Below are 8,579 nucleotides of genomic sequence, written 5' to 3' on the forward strand. Positions count from 1 at the left end.
GGGTACTAGAGGGGTGGTGGTGGTGGGGGGGGGCATACTTTCGATACGGCACCACTGGTGCTGTTTTCTCTTCTTCTTCTTCTTCGTCAAAATTGTAGGACGCTCTTCATGTTTCGCGTCATTATCGGGGAACGGCGAGGTCACAGTTTTAGGTCACCGAATAACTTTGGGAGGTTCCATTCGGCACTGCGTCAGGGAGGATTGGCCACCTCTCGCTTCGGCGAAACTCGTGTCGGTTGCGCCGGATGTTGTGTGGGCAGGGTCCTTACGCCACAACAAAGCGACACTAGTCCACAGAATATCATTGCCCATTTATCTGGTTGTCACTGCGATGTATTTCGTGCCTTCTTCATTCATCACTAACTTAATAAATGCATACATGGATCGCCGCTGATGTTGGCCGTGAGAAGGAATTGAGGAATTGAACTCGGTTGGACGGGTTCATATCACCTCAGATTGGCACGGTTGGCTACGTATGGTGCAAAAGAAGTTCAACGTACGTACGTACATACATGGCACAACACAGCGCTCTAAACCCTGCCGTCACACAAACACAAAGATCCCAGAATAGCCATAGGCTTTTGGGAGCAATTGCTGTTAGCGAGCAACTATCCACACATGCACATGAACGCCCCCCCCCCCCCTCACTACCCCCCTCTCTACAAACCCCAACGACCTTCTCCCTACCTCCCGTACAAAAAAACAGCAGCAGCGAGAAGAAGAAGAAGGGAAAACAAATCACAAAAAGGAGAAAGGATGAGTGAGGTGTAATGGAAGCCGGCTTGTGAATGCCGTGAGAATGTTAAAACAAAAGGGCCTTTGGGGCAGTGACCCGGCACTGTCTGGCCCTCAAAGCCGCCTCGACACGGCGGGCAGAAGTCGGGGGGGGGGGGGGGGCGGGCGGGCTGGGTGGGTGGGTGGGGGGCAACTCGCGGCTCCGTCTGCTCAACGGCTCATCGCGAAGCGTCGCATCCAGCCGGCCGCCACCGCCGGTGCCGAGCCTCGCCACCGGTCCCTGACCCCTCAACTCGACACTCACCGACCCCCAACGCAGCCGCGACCCAAACGTAGCCGACGCCGCCGCTCACCTTCCCACCAACCCCACGAGGCCAGACACGCGTGCCCACAGCTTCCCAGCCCCACCCCCCTCCACCCCCACCTTGCTCGTAATCCCTCGCTCGCAGTGGCAGCGCTAGTTAGGCAGCCCATGTGCTAAAACTAAACTCGCTGTTTTACCAGGTAAGGCCCACTGAGACTATAGAGCTCTTTTTTTAGTTTCAGAAGTGACCTGGCTATCACAAATGACGGCTCGGAGAAGCAGGTGGCTTATCGCGTGGAAATGGATAGCAGCCAAATACTCTTAAACGCGTGACGTTGATTCCAAGTGTGGAGGGGAGGGAAAAAAAACCGGAAGACCCGAAGAAAAATCCACGTGACCACGGGGATGCAACACTCAAACTCCAAATATACAACAGGCGTTCGGCTCGGGATCGAACCAACAACCTCCTGCATACCAGGCGAGGTAGTGAACATCTCGCCACCGTGGAACCCTTTCAGTTAAAGGGGCACCCAGATTAATAAAATATATATTGGAGGTACATCAAATATCAACTGGAATTATTATGCGATTAAACACATATCAATGTAAACAAGTCAATCGATTTCGCTCATCTCTATCCTGGCTGCAGCTTCCATCTCTGGTCTAACGACTAATATATGTTAAGGCCACATTTGTCTCGTCTCGCTGCATCCAACTTGAACAGTCCAGAAAGCGGGAAACATGTTGACACGGCGCATGCTATTGCGGTGGTATAATTATAGGGAACAATAATATAGGGCGACTACGGATAGGTATACCTTGTACTCTAGTGCTAGTGCCTTACGCCGACCAATCCCTACTTCAAGCCAGCCGAGCAGCATTCTAGAACATTTTGAGAACTTGCGCTCTGGATATATATATTGTCTACATCTAGTGCCTCATCTCATTCCGATTTTATAATCAGAATATGTATTTATACCGGAGGAATCCGATGAGCTATAAAGCTCTTTTCTCAGATGTTTCGCGCACCCCTTTCCCTCCAATAGATGAGCGCCTCCCCTACACCCTCACCTCCTCACCGCCGGCCCTACTCCTCACCCTCGCCCCCTCCTCTACCCGGTCCCCTTTTTTTTTTTGCGCTGCCCTACCAAACAACCGCCGACGATGCCGGCTTCTGGCGAGGATGGAACCTTATCTGTTGTGTCTTGGTCACTTTGCCGTGCGTCTCTCGCGAGTGGCGCCCAGTGGCTCGATCGCTCCATGGCTCGCGTGAGCCCGAGGTTCGCTCGCTTGCCTTGCGCGCACCCAGTCCCAACCATCCGAGCCTTCCGATGTCTCAATCCGCCGTCTTTCGTTACCGCGCTATCGTGCTCCGTCATCGGGCGCGAGAGAAGTTTCAACATACAGACATCGTATGAAATGTAAATACATTCGTTAAATAAGTGCATCGCGGTGCGGCGGGTGGGGGAATCTAACTGGAGGCATGAAAGCAGAGCATGCTGGTGGTAGATTGTTATTCTCGTTTTCATGGTCAGGTAAAATAGCGCCCCCTCTGCCTCCCCCCCCCCCCACCCCTTTCTGCCTCCCCCTCTCTTTCACCACCCCCGTCTTTCTATGTCCACCCAGGAGTATAAATGAGTACCCTAGAGTCAAACAATTGTCAGGTCACGTTCTTGCGGGATAAAGTGTGGGTACTCCCTCCTCTTACAAGATATCGGGCCAGGGTGAAATAATAATAATAATAGGCTTAAATACCCCATCTGCCAGCATGGCATAAGCAGGCAATTGCAGGGCTGCACTTTTACCCGTCATTTCAATAGCAACTGCAGAGGTTGGTCAACCCACTGCTGGATTACGAAGGGGGTTGTTCGACCATACTTCACCACGCTGGTCAGTACAGGTTGTTAAGCACAAAGCCCTCTGCTCAGAATAACTCCCTCGAGGCTGAGTTCACCTACAGGAAGTAGGTCACGGGGTGCCACATTCAGATACAGATTGTCACCAAATGTCAAGGCTATGAATCAAACCTGGGCTTGCGCTATCAACGACAGCACCATTTTCTCGCTTGGATGCACGCATACCACAATGACTTGTTATTATAATAATACTTAACAGTTCTTTGTCGACCCACTGCTGAAGGAGGGCCTTCCTCAAGCCGTGTCGGTCATGGGGGTTGTTTGACCATACTTCTAGGCGCTCGTCGGTGCGGGTTGTCGAAGGTGGAGGGGAGAGGGGGGGGAGGTGGCAGCGCCGGTTCGGATATCACTCGACACTGACGCGAGCCGTTGCCGGGATTTGAACTCAGGTCGCCCGGGTTCATGTGTGTGTGTATTTACGGTGAACTTTTTTCGCGCACCGTGCGCAGCTCGTTGGAGGTGCGGGGAAGGACAACAAACGAAGCAAACGCATAGAGCGGTGCGATGAACCCCCGCGTCACCAATCCACGCACGTGCCGTTGGATAGCTAAAGGGGTTAAACCGGGGTCGTCGTTGCCGACACCCAGCAAATTAACCGGAGCAATGGTTTAAAGGAGATATCCAATGTGAGACTATTAGATTCCCATAAACGTCAACACAAAAGCCAGTAAAGAATTATGTACATGTGGAAAAAAAAATAGGTTTTACAATTCCTGGCCATAAAATAGGCGTTGAGATGTCCAAACACCAAATATAAACTTTCTGCAAGTAATCAAGTCTGCATTAAGCACACGTACTTGTGGTGAACATGTAAACAAACATGGTCTGATCATATATGGCATTGTCTTTGAAACTGATTGGCCTACACCAGAGGCAGCACTTCTTTGCCGGAAAGGGTAAAACCTATTCTTATTATTCATACTTTGATACCGGCAAAGAAAGGCCCTGTGATTATTACGTAAATATGTGCTCGAATTCAGATCATAACTTTTTTAGGGGTGTAATTGTTTGCCACCCGTCCCCTCCTCTCGATGCAGCGAATTGTCACAATGGAGATTCTGCAATGGAATCGATTTTTATTGTATTACCTTCTTGGTGAATGTAGCGGCTTCTAGTGACTGCTTCTGCTTTCATCTGTGGCTCGGAGCAGGATGGGTGACCACCAGGGCACACCAGATGTTGTAGGCCTGGGGCCTGCCAGATGGCCAGAGGATATCAGTGCATCCTTGATGGATTCGGGCAATAACTAATTTGAGGTATTGTATCTACTCTATGTTGAACTTCTTCCGCACCGCACGTAGCCAACCGTGCTAATCGGAGGTGCGGTGAGGAGGACAACACACCCAATACAAAGAGCAGTTCTAAAGAAATGAGTTTGCAATTTAGATGTAAAAGTGCGTAGCTCCTAGTGGCTTACTAATATCGGAAGGAAGAGCGTTCCAGACGGCCACAGGAGCGTATCTGAAAGCTCGCCATCCAGTGATGTACATCCAGTCTATCTGGGCAGAGCTTGGAGAGTTACCCTCTCGTAGGCGTGGGTTTTCTCCAGGTTGTCCAGTTTCCTCCCACGTGAAGCCAAGGCCTCGTTAATAGCAATTATTTAAAAAAACATCCCAAAGTAGCAGGAACCTCCTGAAGAAGAGTCTTCAGAATACGTGAGGCTTTCTTGGGTAACTAAAAATCCATCATCATTATTATTATTGTTGTAGAGCTTTCGTGCCGGTCACGGTTGAAATGGTTTAACATGAAGCGCGTTCGACGATTGTTGTTTCAAGAGTTGCGCGGTTCGTTTCAAGCGGCAGACCTGGTTAATACTGTGGGTGTAATCACAGTAACAATTTCGCGCCCGTCCGCTTCACCGTGCACGTTTAAAAAGATGCCGTGGCGTCATTCGCAAGAGCAGTGCCATTGTGCGCCAGCATTCGAGGGTCCACGTTTTCCAACGTTCGAAAATAACACCGCAAAGTACCCAAATGGCAGGAACCAATCATCGCCCAACCCCCCCCCGCCACCCCCCTACTGGCAGACCGATGCCCCCAGGTCACTATTGCAAACGAGACTCGATCCCGGTCTCTTGAGTTCTCATCTGCTGAACAAAATAAACTTGAAATTTGAACTTGATAATGCCAAACTGTGCCTAGAAACCAAACGACAACAAAACAACCCAACGGGTGAGAGATAAATAAATAATCGGCCACATAAACACAGGTGAAATTGTGAAGTTTAGTCGAAACGCTTGGGCTGTGATTGTCTCAATGAAAGGTTTGTCCAGAAACTCAGATTTCGACACTCCTACAATCCCGGCCAAAGTGCAACGGCACATTTACCTTTCCTATAATTATTCGAGGATGTTTTATATATTTATTTATTTTTACATTAGTTGCATTGCCGTGGCTCAAATTCCTTCTCCGCTGCGCGCACACTACCACGGTGTGACAAAGCTCCGGCCGAAACCACATCCCGTAACCTTATAAACTGCCAACAATGCCGTCTATTGAGGCAGCGACGGTAGATTATCAGCATTTATTTACATTGAATCCACTTTACGAGAACGATAGCGATCTTGCGTTCCGGTTCGAGCATGCAAAGCGCTACAAGATCAGCGAGACACAGGTTCCCCGTATAGCCTTTAAAGACTTGTGGGACAAGTGCAGCACCATGCCCGGCCGCCTTCGTCTCCCCAGTGGCGATGTTTACACACCGCACCAGGTACTCATTTGAGGCTGAGTCGATCTAGGGGAGGAGGGCAGGACCGGTTCGGATAGTCGTCACCGGTGTTGGCCGTGAGCAGGAATCGCCGGTGTCGTAGCGCAGACCACTACGCCACCGCTCCCCATTACACACGCACAGGCAGCGAAAGCTTTACAAACGAAAAAAGAAGAAGAAAAAAATAATAATAATAATCTTACAATTTCCTGGACTTTGTCCAAGCCTCGACATGCCCCGGGATGAAACGCGAGCTAATGACATTCGGGCCACAATTGTCCAAGCGAAACGAGCGAGCGAACGAGCGAGAAGTTTTGCGGCGTAGCGATTTGCAAGTCAAGTCGTCGCAGCGTCGCAAATAATGACTCTCGCCTGTCATCGCGGGCGGTTCTTTTTTTTGTTGCAACAAACCGATCTTGCTGGCGTCGGCGGCTGTCACGCACCCCAAAGGTGTATTAAGAACGCACGCACGCGCGTGCGCAAAGCACGGCGAGCACGCGCACGCACGCGGAGGAGGAGGTGTGGGTAGAGACTCCGCGTCATCCGGCAACAGCACCCCCCCCCGCCCACCCCCAGGGTTCCCAGCGGTTACTGCCTCTGAACTTTGACCTGTGAGCCACCTGGCCAACTTGTCAGCAGCTTCTTCATACAAAACAAAAAGACGCGGGTCTATTTTGGATAAATTATAATAACAATAATGTGTTCAAGTGTATCAGTCGAAGGGACATCTGAAACCAGCGTTTACCGCCCACGTAAAAGGAAAAAACCCCAGGACCATTTTAAATTTTCTGAGTCTCATCAGCAGGATGCGGCCTGATTAAACAGCCAAGTGTATGTGTAAATCAGTGCAGACCTTTTTGTCAATCCACTGCTGGATGAAGGCCTCCCTACGCCACTCGTGAAGGTTATTTGACCACACGTCACCACACTAGTCAATGCTGGTTCGAGTGGGGCGCGTATACATTGGCGTACAATATAGGACAACGATTAATTTGTTACTGCATTGCCTTCTTCCTACAGCGTAGACCCCCCCCCCCCCTCCACCACAGAAGCCTACAACATACTCTTTGGTTCTTTCGGTAAAGTCACATAGGTAAAAACAATTTTGCTATGCTAGTTACACCTGATGACGGTAGCTTGTGTTACCTCCGAGACGTCGGGATTTGATTATTATTTTTCCTACGTGACTTTACCGAAAGAACCAAAGAGCATGGATCATTGCAGTCACGAAAACTTCAAATCTAGAAGCCTACAACACTTGTTGTGGTTTTTTTTGTGTTTTGGCACGCACCCATTCAAGCACGAGCCAGGCTCAAACGCCTGCTTAGCTTGCTGCTCACTGTCCTCTCCACCATTGGAAAAGCGTCCACCGCGGAGACGGAGCGATGAAATCGGCTCAAGTGCAGGTGCGTTGGCGGGTGTAATGACAAGACCTTCAGAGGTGGCGGCTGCCATGTGGGAAGCATTGATCTAGCAGTGGATTGAGCATGCCTTGATGATGATCTACATCCCTTTAATCATCAATTATCACCCTTAACAGTGCCACATTCCACCTAACGCCCACACTCGCATCGGGTGTTTTTTTATCGCGATTGTTCCGTCTCCAGCTTTTAGAAGTTCACTGCGTAATGAATATCATACTTTGGCAATGGTGGGCCCCCTCCCACCCCATTCCCCCCAGCCCCCACCCAACGCTGACTTCTCTCGAGATTCCTGCCAATTCTCAATTGAATTCCCATCTGCCGCCGCGGCATAAGAAATAGGAATTAAGGCGAGCTCGGTGCGGTGGGGGAGCAATACTTCTCTGTATGCCTCTATTGTCCCTGGAGCAAATAATTTATGTTTCCACCTGCAGCACACCGACTATGATTTCCAGCTGTCAAATGATCAAATATAGAAATTTATTTTGTTTAAAGTACCATGTATAAACTGCCTGCTAAATCTAAAAACACGTGTGCGCGCCTCTGTGTGCCCGTGATTTTTATGAACATAATATTATATGCAGACGTGAAACTCGCGACTTGTGTAAAGGGGCAAGCCAATACCAGGAGGCGTAACGATGGATCGTTTCAGCGATTATTTACTGTGCCTGCACACTTACGTTGATCACAGTCGATCGGCAGGTCGCGTGCGGGTCGGGTAAAGTGTGGGTGCTGCCGATTGTGTCAGGAGACGAAGAATCCGTTCAAAACTCTCACGGAACAGAGTTGTATCACGCCGCGTCAGAAAAATATTCCGCGGATGCGGATATCAACAGAGCTACTTCTGGGATAATCTGAAGTGGACTCTCGTCCACACAGCAGGGGGCAGCACATCCCCACCTGCTCCAGAGAGTAATGTTCATTGCAGGTCAGTGACAACACTCGATTTTATTGTCAGAGCTGAAATGTTGCCAAATCATGTCCAGAACCAAATGTAATGTGATACGCTCTTTTTAGTCTTTGGTTACCGGGCAAAGACCATCAACTTGCTTCAAGCGAGTTTAAACAAATAAACAAATACTGATACCCGCGTTGGTATCGGTGCACAAATAACAAAAAAGACATTCGTCAATAACACCGTGGCCCTAAATTGAAAGGCACACAATAAGCAACATTTATGGGCAATGACCCGTTTTCACAGTCATCTCGGTGCCATGACGAAGGGACACTGCCCGTAATGCCACGTGTTATACACGTCACGTGAGCACTCAGGTCGTCTCGAGTCAAACCTATGCCGTCGACGATATGTAGGCTAGCACGCCTGGTATGCAGGAGGTCGTGGGTGCGATCCCGACCCTGACGCCTGTTTATTTGCAATTTACATGTTCTCCCCGTGATCGCATGGATTTTTTTCCAGGCCCTCCGGTTTTTTCCCTCTACATTTAGAACCAACATCATGCGTTTAGAGTATTTGGCTGCTATAAAAAAAATTCCACG

Source organism: Petromyzon marinus, chromosome 35, assembly GCF_048934315.1.
Source record: "Petromyzon marinus isolate PM22_M1 ecotype Great Lakes invasive population chromosome 35, UKy_Petmar_22M1.pri1.0, whole genome shotgun sequence".
Classification (NCBI taxonomy): Eukaryota; Metazoa; Chordata; class Hyperoartia; order Petromyzontiformes; family Petromyzontidae; genus Petromyzon; species Petromyzon marinus.